Source organism: Xenia sp. Carnegie-2017, unplaced genomic scaffold, assembly GCF_021976095.1.
Source record: "Xenia sp. Carnegie-2017 unplaced genomic scaffold, XeniaSp_v1 HiC_scaffold_14, whole genome shotgun sequence".
Lineage (NCBI taxonomy): Eukaryota > Metazoa > Cnidaria > Anthozoa > Malacalcyonacea > Xeniidae > Xenia > Xenia sp. Carnegie-2017.
The window spans coordinates 2,601,494-2,617,044 of record NW_025813447.1 but is presented as its reverse complement, the minus strand read 5'-3'; the positions used below and the strand labels follow the sequence as shown (position 1 = coordinate 2,617,044).

The 15,551-nt window shown below is 35.0% G+C and overlaps 2 long non-coding RNA genes across 2 annotated transcripts; one reads left to right on the top strand and one right to left on the bottom strand.

Annotated features, from left to right (window-relative positions):
• The first annotated feature begins 3,611 nt into the window (after window positions 1–3,611).
• Window positions 3,612–4,297, top strand: LOC124433743. The gene is made up of 2 exons (XR_006944598.1): window positions 3,612–4,037; window positions 4,147–4,297. It is a non-coding gene; the product is annotated as an uncharacterized LOC124433743 (long non-coding RNA).
• A 9,060-nt stretch (window positions 4,298–13,357) lies between these two features.
• On the bottom strand, window positions 13,358–15,228 carry LOC124433747. Its single transcript, XR_006944601.1, has 3 exons — window positions 15,169–15,228; window positions 14,773–14,847; window positions 13,358–13,440 (listed from the first exon to the last, which is right to left on the bottom strand). It is a non-coding gene; the product is annotated as an uncharacterized LOC124433747 (long non-coding RNA).
• Between the last annotated feature and the right edge of the window lie 323 nt (window positions 15,229–15,551).

Below are 15,551 nucleotides of genomic sequence, written 5' to 3'. Positions count from 1 at the left end.
TTGTACCGAAAAATAAATCCTATGTTCATCAAGTACAACAATCAGAGTAATATAAACTGCAAAAAAATTTTCCAAAAAATTTGAAAAAAAACGCTTCTGCAATTTAATGTAGTTCTAAAAAATGTACAAAGCTACTGATGCAACATATAAAAAATTTTCATACTGGTACATAGCGTTATGCAGGGTTTTGAATGTCAAGTGAGTTGAGGCAAAGTGGAAAACAACAATGCCATAACAGTCGGAACCTAAATAACATAACTTTTACCTTTTTTATTTTGTTCTTATCTATCTCTCACACTGTAGCAATTCTAAATTAGAATGCATTGAATCTTCCTCTAATCATAAATGAACAGAAGAACCGTTTCTATTTTTCAGGTTGCGCATGAGATATTTTATATAACAGCTTGCAGTAAAAAAGGATTGGTTTTGATGGCTAGAGCTACGTCAGTTGTGCATGGAACAAAGCATGGTGTTACACTACAAGTACAGGAAAAAAAACATGAGGTCTCATCACCAGTACAGGAAACAGGATATGGTGTCCGACCACCAGTGCAGGAAACAGAATACTGTGTCACATCACCAGTAGAGGAAACGAGATATGGTGTCAGACATCCAGTACAGGAAACAGAATATTGTGTCACATCACCAGTACAGGAAACAGGATATGGTGTCCGACCACCAGTACAGGAAAGAAAATATTGTGTCACATCACCTGTACAGGAAACGAGATATGGTGTCAGACATCCAGTACAGGAAACAGAATATTGTGTCACATCGCCAGTACAGGAAACGAGATATGGTGTCAGACATCCAGTACAGGAAACAGAATATTGTGTCACATCACCAGTACAAGAAACGAGATATGGTGTCAGACATCCAGTACAGGAAACAGAATATTGTGTCACATCACCAGTACAAGAAACGAGATATGGTGTCAGACATCCAGTACAGGAAACAGAATATTGTGTCACATCACCAGTACAAGAAACGAGATATGGTGTCAGACATCCAGTACAGGAAACAGAATATTGTGTCACATCACCAGTACAAGAAACGAGATATGGTGTCAGACATCCAGTACAGGAAACAGAATATTGTGTCACATCACCAGTACAGGAAACAGGATATGGTGTCCGACCACCAGTACAGGAAAGAGAATATTACATCACATCACCTGTACAGGAAACGAGATATGGTGTCAGACATCCAGTACAGGAAAGAGACTACTGTATTACATCACCAGTACAGGAAACAGAACATCGTGTCACATTACTGATGCCCAGCACAGAACAGGAAACAACATCAAAGTAGTAAACTAATATATGTGTGTATATATATGTATATATATATACACAAAGTGTATATACAATGTGCCCTCCCGGCTATCACCATATTAAAATGCTGACTCCTGCAGTTGGGACACAAGACGTAAGGTTACACATTGTATGGATTGTATTGTAGAGTCACCAGAGCGCTCAAACCTATAAAGGTGAGCTTTGCGCAAAGCGAAAGCGGTGAACGTCTCTTTATGAGACTCTCTTATTTTTTATTGTAGATTGTGTTATGACTAAAAATAGTCATAAGACAATCTATAATAAAAAACCACGGGGATCGTTTTGGAAGTGGTCAGCGGTTACAAAAATAAGAAAAAGGGATGAGCCAGCAATGATACAGATATATATTAAATTACATTAAAATATTCAACAAAAAAAACAGTAATCACACATGTATAAAACAAATTTATTATAAAGAAACATATAAATCATTATTTTCAAACAATAAGTAAACATTAAGAGGTAATTATTGATAACAACGAGGAATCCATTCAAGTATTAGGAAATTTTATAGTGTAAACTTTGAAATAGTTCACCATGTACAGTATTTCACTATTGTTTTTTAAATATAAATTGCATCTTGATGTATTTAACAGTCTTTTGGACATCATTTATTTTATATTCTTCTAAATTATAACTGTAATTCCCATCAAAGTTTTCTTTACAAATGTAATTTTTGACAATAAGGAGGAATCCATTAAACTTTATAATTTTTATCAGCATTGCGAATAAATGCAAATGGCATATAATCACGTTTGCGCATTTAAGTTGATTGCATTGAATTATTTGTTTTCGATTTTGCATCCATCGAACAATATTTTCCCTCCAGCGAAATTCATCATATAACCAATGTTCTTTGCAATAGCATTCTCCATTAAGAAATTACATCATATACAATATTTCACTATTTTTTCTTGAATATAAATTGTATCTTGATGCATTTAAAAGTTTTTTTTGACGTCATTTATTTTATATTCTTCTAGATTACTTTTTGGAATATCCATCAAAAGTTTCTTTATTCATTACCATCACAAATTTTCCTTTCTAGAATGTATGAAGCATTTATATATTGCATTTTTTGATAAGTAAATGGGAAGAAAAATCGCATTTCTTACCATTTTTTATTTTTTTTGTACATTTCTTCTATTTTTTCTTCAAATCCCATTTTTAGTAAGTTTATATATTCTTCTATTTGTTGCACATTTTCCTTTTCAAATTCATTCATTTTTTCCTCAGTTTTTTTATTCATTATCGTTTCAATCTTTTTTTCTAACTTATTTAGCTCTATCTTTATATTATTAAAAACATTATATGTAAGTTTTGCAATCAAAATATGAATCTTGTGAGTGATAACATGGAAAATTGCATGGTAGAAATAGATTTCAAAATCTTTTCGGAATTTATTCTCATTAAAATATTTTTCATCCTTTTCTTTTTTTGCATTTCCAATTTCTTAGTCCATTGATCAATTATTTCAGAAAGTGGTTTTGGTCCAATGAATCCTGCATATATATATATATATATAGGAAGTTTTGTTTATTTGAATCTCCGTAAGTACAGTGCTCGATGCTTAAGAGCAGAGCGTAAATATTGATGAGAAAAAGAAAATACACAAAAACTACAATTTCATCCCGACAAGCCTGTTTCGTGATTTCTCACTCTTCAGGGGATAATATTAAATGAATACAAAGCATGTGCTAGATATATATACAAGAGGAAGTTAGGTTTAAAATTGCATAATATATTGAGTGTACGATTACAAATTACATAAAAGTGCTTTGTGTCTATGGCGACAAGAGGAGATAAGTTCGTTACGTTTGTTGAGTGATGATAGTTGTGGTTGGTAGGTGATGAAGAGTTTTCTTTCAGGCATAGGTTGCATCTTTTGTTGGCGCTGTTGTACGGTTTGCTGTGAGTAATGATGTTCCATGAGATATTGTGAGCGATGTTGTTGTCTTTAGTGTCCATATGTGTTTGCTGAGTTCGGTGGAGTTTCTTAGTTTTTTGTGGCGAAAAGAGGCAGTATGGTTTCTGTGTCGAGTCTTAAATTCGTTTTCTGTAAGTCCGATGTAGGTCTCAGTTGTGTTATTGTCTAAACGTTTAACAGTTGCTTGGTAGATGACAGATGATTGTAGGCAGTTTCCGTTAAGTGGGCAGTTTTGTTTATGACGGCAGTTGCATGTTTTTGTTTGTGTATTTTTGTAATTGATGGTGTCATTAGTATTGTCAGGTTCTCTCAATATGCGTTTGTTATGGTTATTAATAATATTTTCCATATTGTTCATGCAGCTGTAACTTAATTTAATTGTGTTGCGGTTAAATAGTTTTCTGAGTTTGTGGTCTATGGGAAAGTGCTTGTCAATTAGTGAAATGAATTTGTAGCCGATGTTTGTGCTGACGTTCTTGCTGTATGGTGGGTTGTACCAGAGTATGTTATTTCTAAGTCTGTTTTTCCGTTTCGTAGTAGCGTTTGGGTCATATTTCAGCGTGTAATGATATCCATTTTCGTCAAGTGCTTTTTGGTATGGAGGGATTGCTTGGTCGAATGATGCTCTGTCGGATGATAAGGATGAAAGGCGTTTGTTAATGGTATCGGGTATGTTCTTTGTAATGCTTGGAGGATGGTTGCTTTCGTGGTGGATGTATTGCAAAGAGGTGTTGGGCTTAGTGTAAGGTCGATGGGAAGAATTCTTTAGATCGAACGTAATGTCGAGGAAGTTAATGACTTTTTTGTTAGCTTCGATAGTGATACGCAATCCGTTGTTGTTAAATGCGCGGCATATCTCTTTTTTAATTTTTTCTGTTTCTTTAGGTGTTGCTTTAGTAATGGCTAGTCCGTCGTCGCGATAGAGTCCTATGCTAGTAATGATGTGTTGCAGTTGTGAGAGTAGATAGCTTCCTACGAGTTCGCATGTTTCGGCGCCGTCGAAGCTGCCCATTGTCACGTCGAATGTGGAGTTGTATTTCTTTTGCCATGGTCAGTGGCGTAGCTAGCGGTCCCGCTACTCCCGCCCGGCGGGAGTAGAAATTTCCCAAAAAAACAATAAATATTCTATTTGGACATAAGATATACATTATTTCACGAACAATTTGTAATATTATGTTTTATTCGTTCATATTTACGCTTTTATTAGGTGGTTCGTATTTCGTAATCGTAATACAGCAAAATCTCAAGATTTGTTATGTAACCTAGCAACCGCCTTTTCTCGCACATTGCATACTCGCGCGATTCTCCACGTATTCCGCCCATCTTCAGAGGGCGGAACATACAATATAATTCTATATAAGAAGTTTTGAATTCTGGTTGGCTAAGGGACTTGACGCATGCTCAAATCTGCTGTTTTATAGTCGAACTCCCGCTATTTTAAATTGGCGGAGGTTGTAATTATTCGACCTTTTAATACGAGTACAGCGATTAGTGATTATCAAATTACGTGTCATTGTCGGTATTAATTTTCCATTGTGTTTACTCTCAAATTGCTATTTTGTATTTGTGTATGACACAATGGCTTCAAGTGCGACTGCGATTTGCTCAACTGATGTTGATTTAGTAAATAGCTTATTAGCTAAACCGTTCTCTGCTCGATCGTCGGTCGAACAGAATGTTATCGTTCATGAACGGCCTACTCCTGATTTAACTATCCAAAATAAGGGAAGAGCATTTCAGAGAGATTGGTATGAGGCGAAGGACTGGCTGTGTGGCAGTACAACCTTGCAGAAAGTGTTTTGTTGGCCATGTCTAATGTTTTCCCCAAAACATCGCCATCGTGGACTAAGAATGGCTACAACGATATGCGGAGTATTATGTCTGATGCTAAGAAGCATGAAAAATCTAAATCGCATTTGACTGCATTTAAGACATGGAAAACGTATGGAGCTAGTGAACGAATTGATTGTCTTATGTCCCTCGCTAGAAGAAATGAGATTCAGCGTCACAATGAGGAGGTAAGACAAAATCGAGAAATTTTAAAACTGTTACTGAGGCCGTGCTGTATTTGTCAAAGCAAGAGTTGCCATTTAGAGGTCACAATGAGTCCGAAGGTAGCTTGAACAAAGGTAATTATAGAGAGTTGCTCGAATGTTTTGCTAAGTTTGATTCTGTATTTGAGCGTCGACTGCACAGTAGACTAGCAGAATCTGATATAGTTGGTGACAGAAGATTTACTGGAGTCTCCCCAGAAATTCAAAATGGTCTTATCAGCTGTCTTGATTCAATTATTGAAGATGAAATCAGAAAGGAAATAAATGATTGCACATTTATGAGTATTCAGGTTGATGAAGCATCTGATGTCTCCACCAAAGAGCAGCTAAGTGTTATTGCTCGGTTTGACAAAGCAAGTGAAATTATGGAGAGGCAATTAGGATTTGTGGATGTAAGTATGAACAGAAATGCCACAGCAATATCACAAGTTGTCAAAGATAAACTTGGTGAGTATTCTAATATAAAAGAAAACTGGTTTTACAAACATATGATGGTGCTTCTGTCATGTCTGGCCATATCAATGGTGTTCAAGCATTGGTTCGACAAGAGTATCCTTTTGCTCATTTTGTTCATTGTGCAGCTCATAGATTGAACCTGGTCCTATGCCAGTCAGCCTCATCAATTTCTCCTGTTAAAATCTTTTTATTAATATAGCTACATTCAGCACATTTACAAGCAATGCCCCAAAAGAAAAGCTTTTCTCACATCTAACAACCTTGAGTTTCCCCCTGGTGAAACAAGATGGTATTATCGCTCTAGATTAATCAATGTATTGCACAAAACTATGAAAAACTTTTAGATATTTTTGAGGGGTACTTGAACAACCAGCTGGGTGGGATGATGAGTCATTAAGTAAAATAAGTGGCTTACTGCATTATCTTGATAGCTTTCTTTTGTTTTCTAGTGTGTGTTTTTTACAGGATTTTAGAACAGTCCACAATTTTGTATTCCATTCTTCAAAATAGGGAAACCCATTTTAACTATGGCATAAGCAAGATTGACAATTTCAAGCAGTTTATTGTGTCACTTCGCACAGATCAAGCTTTCACCGAGTTTTACCAAACTGCACTAGAAAAAGTAGGCCCACCAGCAACCAGAGCAGATAGTAGATACAATTACAAACAGCTTTATTTTGAGATTATTGATTCCATTAAAGGCATGTTAAGTGAACGATTTCAAGATATTAATCAGTTCGAGTTTTAGACCTTGTAAATCCTAAACTATTTACTACATGGAAGGGCATAGTTCCACAGGAGAAGATCAATCTTCTCAAAGATAAGTATAGTCCTCTTTTGACATCCAAACTTTGGAGAGTCAACTTTCCTTCATTTACAACGACAAGGACTTTCACAAAGAGTGCAGTAATGAGGTTCTTAAATACATCTTCAAATTTAATCTCCAGTCGAGTTTAGGTCAAGTGGTAAATTTGTTAAAATTGAATGGTGTGTTGGCAGTGGCAAGTGCTTCAGTAGAGAGGTCGTTTCTTGCTTAAAAGGGTAAAAGCTATTTAAGAAATAGAATGGGTCAAGGTCGGCTTAGCTCTTTGTGTAGAATATCTATTCACAAAGATATCATTGAAAAGAAAGAGGAATCAGAGGTGTTGCATAACGAGGTGGTTGAAAATTTGTAGAAAACCCAGGAGGCTGGCCTTTCTTTATAAATGATGAGTATAGTATGTGTTTTGATATTTGTTCGTATAATACATGGTACTTCATTGAGAAAATTAAGCATAACTTTAAAGAATAAAGCCATCCCTGTCTACTTGCCCCAATCTAAACAAGTTTAAACTAACAAGTAGAATGCTAAGAAAAAATCTCTCTATGCACTTTAGAAGTGTCGTATACTATATTATTTTTGTGCTAATACAAATTTCTTCTGTTTATGCAGGGGCAGTGATGAGTAAATTATGTTTTAGGGGACAATTGTCTCCTGCGTAACGTTTCTCTGAGCCACCTTTAGTACCTTTTTAACTAGTTGCAGTTTCAACGATTGCCACATTAAGAATGCAGCTAACAAAAATGGGTTTTTATAAATTATTGTACAACAAATAATTCGCCCTCGAAATCGCAGGAAATGCTGTTTCCAAGGCTCTGGATTTCAAAATTTTCCGGGGGAGCATGCCCCCGGACCCCCTAGTTGGGTCGCGCCTCCGGCGCGAGATGGATTGGCGGGAGTGACTATTTTTCCTAGCTACGCCACTGGCCATGGTTGTTGGTTGTGAATGAGGTATGAGTTCTTGGCATGTATGATAATGTTTCTCTCTTGGTTTGTAATGTTGTCGTTGGTCGAGGCGAATTCAAGTGCTTTGTTTAAGAGGTCTTGGTTGATAGACGGGTAGAAGTCTACAATGTCGAAAGATATGAAATTGTGATTTTGTTTGTGTTTGATGGAGTTGAACCACTTGATGGCAGATGACGAGTTTTTCCATTGGTTCAGCGAAGTGGCTTTTATGATATTGTTGTTTATTCTGTCAAGTATTTTTTTGCTAATTTTTCCAATTTCAGATTTCGTCGGGTTGATTAGTCGGCACGTGGGTTTATTTGCGAAGTTCGGTTTGTGATCTTTGAGTGTTATGAATGCGTCTTTGTTAGCGGTGGAGTCTACTCTGTCAGATATACCCAGTTGTGATGTGATATTTTTGTCTTCGGCGTGGATGGCTTGTATTGCGTCGACGTTTATTTTCTTGTATGATTTCGTGATATTTTGTTGTAGGAGGTCGTTGTATGCTGGCTTGTCTAGTTTGTAGAAGTTTGTTGTTTTGTCGGCTGCGATAAGTAGCTTTTCTTCGTGTTTGATGGCAGTAGTGTTGTCTTTTATTTCGGTGAGAAATGCGTTGTGTACTTTTTTAAATTTTACTGATTGGATCATCTTCATCATGTCGTTTTCGAATTGTTTTAAGTCGTCAATCGGTGGAGGGTTTTTTGTGCTCTTGAAGCCATAGGTGTCTTTAGAAGCTGTGGTGGATTTCGGGTTGAGAAAGAAATAAGCCTTCCAACGCATATTGCGTAGGAAGGACTCAGATTTTTCGATGAGTCGTTGCAGGTATTCATTTGGTGATGGTAGAGGAATGTTCTTGATGCTGTAGTTGAAGTTTAGTTTCTCCATTGCGGATTATCATACAGTGCTCGACAAAATTTATATTGGAGCGTAATAGGAAGTTTTGTTTATTTGAATCTCCGTAAGTACAGTGCTCGATGCTTAAGAGCAGAGCGTAAATATTGATGAGAAAAAGGAAATACACAAAAACTACAATTTCATCCCGACAAGCCTGTTTCGTGATTTCTCACTCTTCAGGGGATAATATTAAATGAATACAAAGCATGTGCTAGATATATATACAAGAGGAAGTTAGGTTTAAAATTGCATAATATATTGAGTGTACGATTACAAATTACATAAAAGTGCTTTGTGTCTATGGCGACAAGAGGAGATAAGTTCGTTACGTTTGTTGAGTGATGATAGTTGTGGTTGGTAGGTGATGAAGAGTTTTTCTTTCAGGCATAGGTTGCATCTTTTGTTGGCGCTGTTGTACGGTTTGCTGTGAGTAATGATGTTCCATGAGATATTGTGAGCGATGTTGTTGTCTTTTAGTGTCCATATGTGTTTGCTGAGTTCGGTGGAGTTTCTTAGTTTTTTGTGGCGAAAAGAGGCAGTATGGTTTCTGTGTCGAGTCTTAAATTCGTTTTCTGTAAGTCCGATGTAGGTCTCAGTTGTGTTATTGTCTAAACGTTTAACAGTTGCTTGGTAGATGACAGATGATTGTAGGCAGTTTCCGTTAAGTGGGCAGTTTTGTTTATGACGGCAGTTGCATGTTTTTGTTTGTGTATTTTTGTAATTGATGGTGTCATTAGTATTGTCAGGTTCTCTCAATATGCTAGAAAACGAAGAAAATGGTCCACACAATATATATATATATTGTGTGGACCATCTTTTTCTTCGTTTTCTAGTTTTCTTTTCCATGCATTATTATTACTCAAAGAAGAAGACTTTTTTAAACTCTGTAAATTTTGCAAATATATTTTTGGGTAATTGTTTTCTTGATTTGCCATTATTTTGTTAGTAAAAAGTATATATAAAAAATTTTTTATTGTGCATTGTCTGATAATAATGGTAATATCAAAATCAATGTATCTTATTTATACTTAAGTGTTATTAATACTTTTTATGAAAAAAAATTAAGTGTGATTATTCACTGTATTTTTTTCATTTTTCAGCTTTATTTCAATTGTTCAACAAATGTTTGATCATTATTCAGCCTTATTTCAATTATTCAGCACATTACTTATCATTGTTCAGCCTTGTTTCAATAATTCAGCATATTAGTTACCATTATTCAGCCTTATTTCAATTATTCAGCACATTACTTATCATTTTTCAGCCTTATTTCAATTATTCAGCATATATCTTTTATTATCCAGCAGTCTGGCACTAGCGCTTCTCTTATATTGTTTTGTTTTGGCTACACGTGCTTTGAAACAATTAGTGACAAACAATTGTTATTTCGGTGAAAGTATTTCAGTGGTTTCAACTGTTCTTTGTTTTAATGGATAAACCTATAGAGGCTTAGTTTGAATCTTGTTCTGTCATCAAAATGTAAAACACAAGTAAAAAAGTAAAAAAAATTCTACCTCATATATAAAAGCCCTATATTTTATTCTCAACGTTTGGCTCGGAAATTTTACCGATTGAAGGTCTCCACCAGCAAAAATCACACTATCCCACTGCATGATATATTTTTCTTTATCAATAATGTACTTTTTGATTTTCTGTATTTATTCAACAATAAATTAGTCCATCAAAGTTCATCCTTTGACGAAACTTTTCCAAAGACATACACTTCATTTCCTCAGCCATAAAGATTTTTTTAACTTAAATAAAACGTCTGCAAATTTCTTGAAATGTTGCCATCATGTTGTTCCATGAATCACACAGCATTTTGAACAAAAATAATTGCGATCATAAACCAACAAACCAATAAACTTTGTTCTCAAATTGTTCTTTTTTAAATTTACTAACCTTTAATAGAATTTATGTATTTATACTCTAAACTCAGCAACTTCTTCTCGACTGTTAAGAAGAGGATTTTAAAACGATTGAATATCAAAAGTTTTAAAAAAATGTTGTATTTTTTACACACCATCCTGAAAATAAGTTTTATGTGGTTTATGTGTGTGCATATATTGGTAAATGTTCTGAAAATAAGCCATTTATTTGCAGAATGAATGAATAACGCACTACACTTCCATTAAGATTTTATTTCTGTATTGTTTTCAAGAACATTTCTTGCTACGTTGCTGCTAGACTCAGCCCTTAATCGACAAGGTTTTAGTTCAAATGACGTAACTAGTTGGCAAACTTTGCCCTACTATGCAAATTGTTTTGTGCTCTCTCGCTGCAAAAACAAAAGATTGTAAAGGAATGAATGATGATAATGCTCTAAAATTTTCATAGCAGGACAAAACTTGCTGCTTTGATACGCCTCAAAGAATGGCCACACTTTATTCTCATGTCAGAACCAAGAGTTATTTTGCCTTGCCAACAGATTTATAGTTCCTAATAGCTTTCGGTTAATTGTAAATTAAACATATTTAGTAAAGAAACAAATATATCCATACGTAATATCTTGTATAAATAGAAGTAGTTTAACAATTGTAAGATAGATCGTAGGCCATAGACATTGACGTTGAACATTAAATGTGATCGTAATAGCTATCTGTGATATCTCTATTTGTTGGTGTAAGTCAATATATACTAAAGAAGGTAGATGGCTACATCACAAAACCTAACAATATTGACAAATTAGAACCAAGTTAGCGGATACATCACTTGATACATGTATCGTAAACAAAGTCTAACAAAGAGCTTCTTGTTTAATTCGAGTGAATGTGTATTAATTTTTTACAAATATTATTTACCTCAGACATACATATGTAGTTCATTGCCAACATACATATCTCCTCGATCGTCCTTCATTACTTGTTATTTGAGACCAATCGATCATGTACAGTCAAGCTTGTATGTTGATTATCTTTGTAGTCATATCTCTACGGCTACGCAGTTGTTGAAATACCTGTCGTGTGTTGGAGTGTGGAGAGTTCCAGGAACTGCAGCGGAAATAACTCCCATTACAATGGTTTAATGTAAAGAACTTAATTAAGACTTAGGAAATAGAGGACGTTAATAAAGAAAATTAAACTTTTTTATTAGTAAAGAGAACATGAACACTTTAGGAAACAGAGAACACAAGTACTCTAGGAAACAGATAACATCAATACTTTACCAAAAAGAGAAGAAAAATATCTTAGAAAACAGACAATACTTCTGAAACAGCATTTCTTGCAGTTTGGATGGCATAGTATTGTTATTCCTCAATTTAAAATTACGTTTTTTCTAAAGGAATTTTACCCATATTCAAAAAACTAATCCTTTAATATAAGAATGGAGCATGCTTCCCACAATGGCTCGGACAAACAGAAAATAGATGTAATGCAGCTGTATTCGTTGGCCTGTTAGAAATGTACCATGAAAAGGCCGATGACAAGTTCCCAATAGCCACACACACACACAAGGCAGGAGATTTTATGAGTAGTTTTGCGAGTTGTTTTTGCATTAGGGTCGAAAAGTGGACGCTTATGTCAAGTGACACTAACAAGATGGAAGACCAAGTATTTTTGGTGGTAATATTAAGTTGACTAAATCTAAAATTTCAAAGGCTTCTCTTATTTAGCAATCACAGAGTATTAGAATGAGTTTTTGGTGTGTACTTTCAGCTCTCTGTGTAGTACACAACGCAATTGAGACTCCGTATAAGTAAACATTGTTTTCTCTAAACGTTCCGATAAGTATTACATGTCATCATCATTCATCAATGGAATATTTGAGCTTTTAAAAAATTCCGAATTATGAATGAGATCGTGATTAACTGTTCATTGACTTCATTTAAATTAAATAAATAAACAATCAACAGATACCGTCTAATCACTCTACGCGTGTACACCGTGGTTCAGTGAAGGATTGATATGATGAATGTGATAGGCCTGTTCGAATAATAATAAGGACCAATTGCTTTGTCTTTTACTAAAATACTTTTTTCAGTCGTAATTTCTTTGGCAGTTGTAATGGTGATCTTAAGGCTACTTTTCCATATGCATTACAACCCCTGGCGAATCATGCAAATGACTATTCTTCCATCTCCTTTATTCGGTTTTCAGGAGTGAAATAAACGCAGGCTGGAGGCCATTAGAGTCCAAAGGAATCTCCAGAATGAGAGCAATAACTCACAAATGCTCCTTATAAAAACAAAAGCCGTGAGTGAGAGGGATCAGAGTATAGAACGAAAAAGTACAAATCTTGAGGAAGTGTGCATTGTCTAAAGTGAGTCAAATGCCAACTTCTCTTTAAACTTTTTATTACGATTATTATTATTAGCATGGCCTTCTTCACCTTCCTTTTTACAAATATCCAAAATGCAGTCTGACCATTTATCAGCAATTACAGCCTTTCCATTTCTTTTAACCAGCACAACAACCTGTATGTGGTGAATCTTCTCATAATATTTGATTTTGCCATCAGTTCCGTCAAAAATCATCACGTCTTCGCCTTTTTCATCCATCAACTGATTAAAACAATGACTTCTGTAGTCGGTGTAAAAAAGCAAAACAACTGCTTTGCACTGTAAATTTTTGAACGTTATTTTTGCGTCTTCAAGCGATTGTTTTTTTTCCTCATCCGTAAATTTTGTGGGAAATATCATCTTTATCGAGCTTTCTTCTTCTAGAAAACTAAAAAATGTTGTTACATGTTTGTAGATGTTGATCGTCCAGGTTAGTATAGTCCTGAGAAGGACTGTTTTTGTTGTTGTTGACTGACGTTTCGACAACCTAAGCGGTAGTCATATTCAGAGTCAATAAATCAATGGCATCTTCACTGTGACAATGTATCTTATGGGATTTATAGGACATGATCGTGACTTGCAAATGGTATACTTGGAAATAATAAAAATGTTGAAATACCCATTCTAATAATATAGAAACTTACTTCATTGACCTTGATAAGAACAATGTCAGCGGCTTAGTCTTTATGGACTATAGCAAGGCATTCGACTTGATCAATCATGACATTCTCCTAGTAAAGTTAAGATCATATGGATTTCCAAATAATGTTGTAAAGCTATTGCAGAGCTATCTACTCAATCGCAAACAGTGTGTTACTGTAAATAATTCGACTTCGTCACAACTTATGCTAACCAATGGAGTTCCTCAAGGTAGCATATTAGGACCTCTACTGTTTTTAATTTTCGTCAATGATCTTCCCGAAGCTGTTGGATCGGACTCAACTATTCATGCTTACGCGGATGACACCACATTTAAAGCCAGCGCTAATATCGACAATGCACCTATGTAATTGGAACGACGTCTTCAAGAATACACGGATAAATTAAGTAAATGGTCTAGCGAAAATGGGATGGTCCTAAACGCTGTTAAAACCAAAGCATTACTTATCACCGGAAAGAGGCTACATTCATCATTAGTTGATGGCAATCACCTGTCAGAGACCCTTGATGGGGCCGAAATAGAACAAGTAACCTCTTATAAATTGCTTGGTGTAACACTCGATCAAGATCTTACATTTAGTGACCAGATTTCTAACCTAAAGGCCAAGCTTTCTCAGCGTATTGGTTTATTGAAAAAGATAAAGAGATACCTTCCAATAAAAGAAAGACTCTTATACTATAACGCCTTGATTAAACCCGTCCTTAAGTACGGGAGCATGGTTTGGAATACCTGCGACGTTAAAGAGCTTCACTGTCTCCTAAGGTTACAGAAAAGGGCTGCCCGAGTAATTCTTGGAGTGGACCCCTATTCTAGAAGTGTTGTAAACTTTAGTAAACTAGGCTGGTTGCCTTTTTTTGATGAAATCAAACTAAATAAGTGTACAAAGATTTTTAAGAGCCCTAAATGCGATGTTCCGATTTACATCAGAGACTTGCTCAAGCCGAACAGTTCTGTACACAATAGGTCTACCAGATATGGCAATTTAAATTTAGTGTGTCCCAAATACCTAAGAAATAACGACGGTGGCAAGGCATTGATTGTTGACGCAGTTAAGTTATGGAACAGCGTTCCCCATGATATCAAAAAAAAGCCTAGTATAAAGCTATTCAAAACAGCTGTGAAAAAGCATTTTATAAGCTCGTATAAAAACCTGGACAACTTTGAAACAATATTAAGCAATAGTACGTTATCAATTTTAATTTTTTATCAATTAATTTTATCTTTCTGAATATTTTTATATGTCCTGCTATTTCTATCATAGAATTTTGTAATTATTTATATATTTATTCATTTATCAGTTTTTTGTAATGCTGTATAATCTAGTTAGAGGGCCACAGGTTTGTCAGCTATTCAGCTGTTACGTGTCCCCCTCTATAAATAAAGTCCTTACTTACTTACTTACTTCATTATGATATAGACTTGATCTGTCATTCTCTTGCGTGGGCACTTTGCTCTTGATCTCCTGGGCGTTTTGAAACTATAATAAAAAATGAATAACAAAGCAAATATAAAAGGTGAAATTACACAGAAACAATATCCATGTATATGATCATTAATTGCATGAACAAAGGCCATTAAACCAGGGCACTGGGCAAAAGAAACCCTTTATCAAAATATAAACTGACAGATGTACAATTAGTAAATTATCATTTTTTGGCACAATACAGTCTTTATTATGACTACATTTCAAGGAGTATAGTCATTTGAAAGTACGACTTCAGCCAAGTTGAAAGTATTATATACAGCTTTTTATTTCCCCTGTAATTAAAGAGAGCTTGTTTGCTTTGGAAATACTCACGTGATGATGTGCTGATGAACTTTGTTTGAGTTGTCGCTGGTGTCCGAGGGATCTTTTTATTGTGGTCCATCTGTCGTGGTCAGTTTTACCATCTGAAAAGAATCAAGAAAAACACTCAAGAAATTAAGGTCTTCTTTTGATCTTCTTGCAAGGGAGCACTCTGAACGGTGTTGTTTATAATAATAAAGATAATAAACTAAGGTTATATATAGGCAAGCTGAAGTACTGGAAATGTCATATTTAAAGTCATTCGTGAACTCAAGTTCAAGGAAGTCAATTGAAAGCTCTCTTTAGTATTTTTTTGCATATAAATTAAAAACAGTAAATATTGTATCCTAATAACAATTATTAGGAAAATGTTTATGTTGTGACAGTTGAGGGAG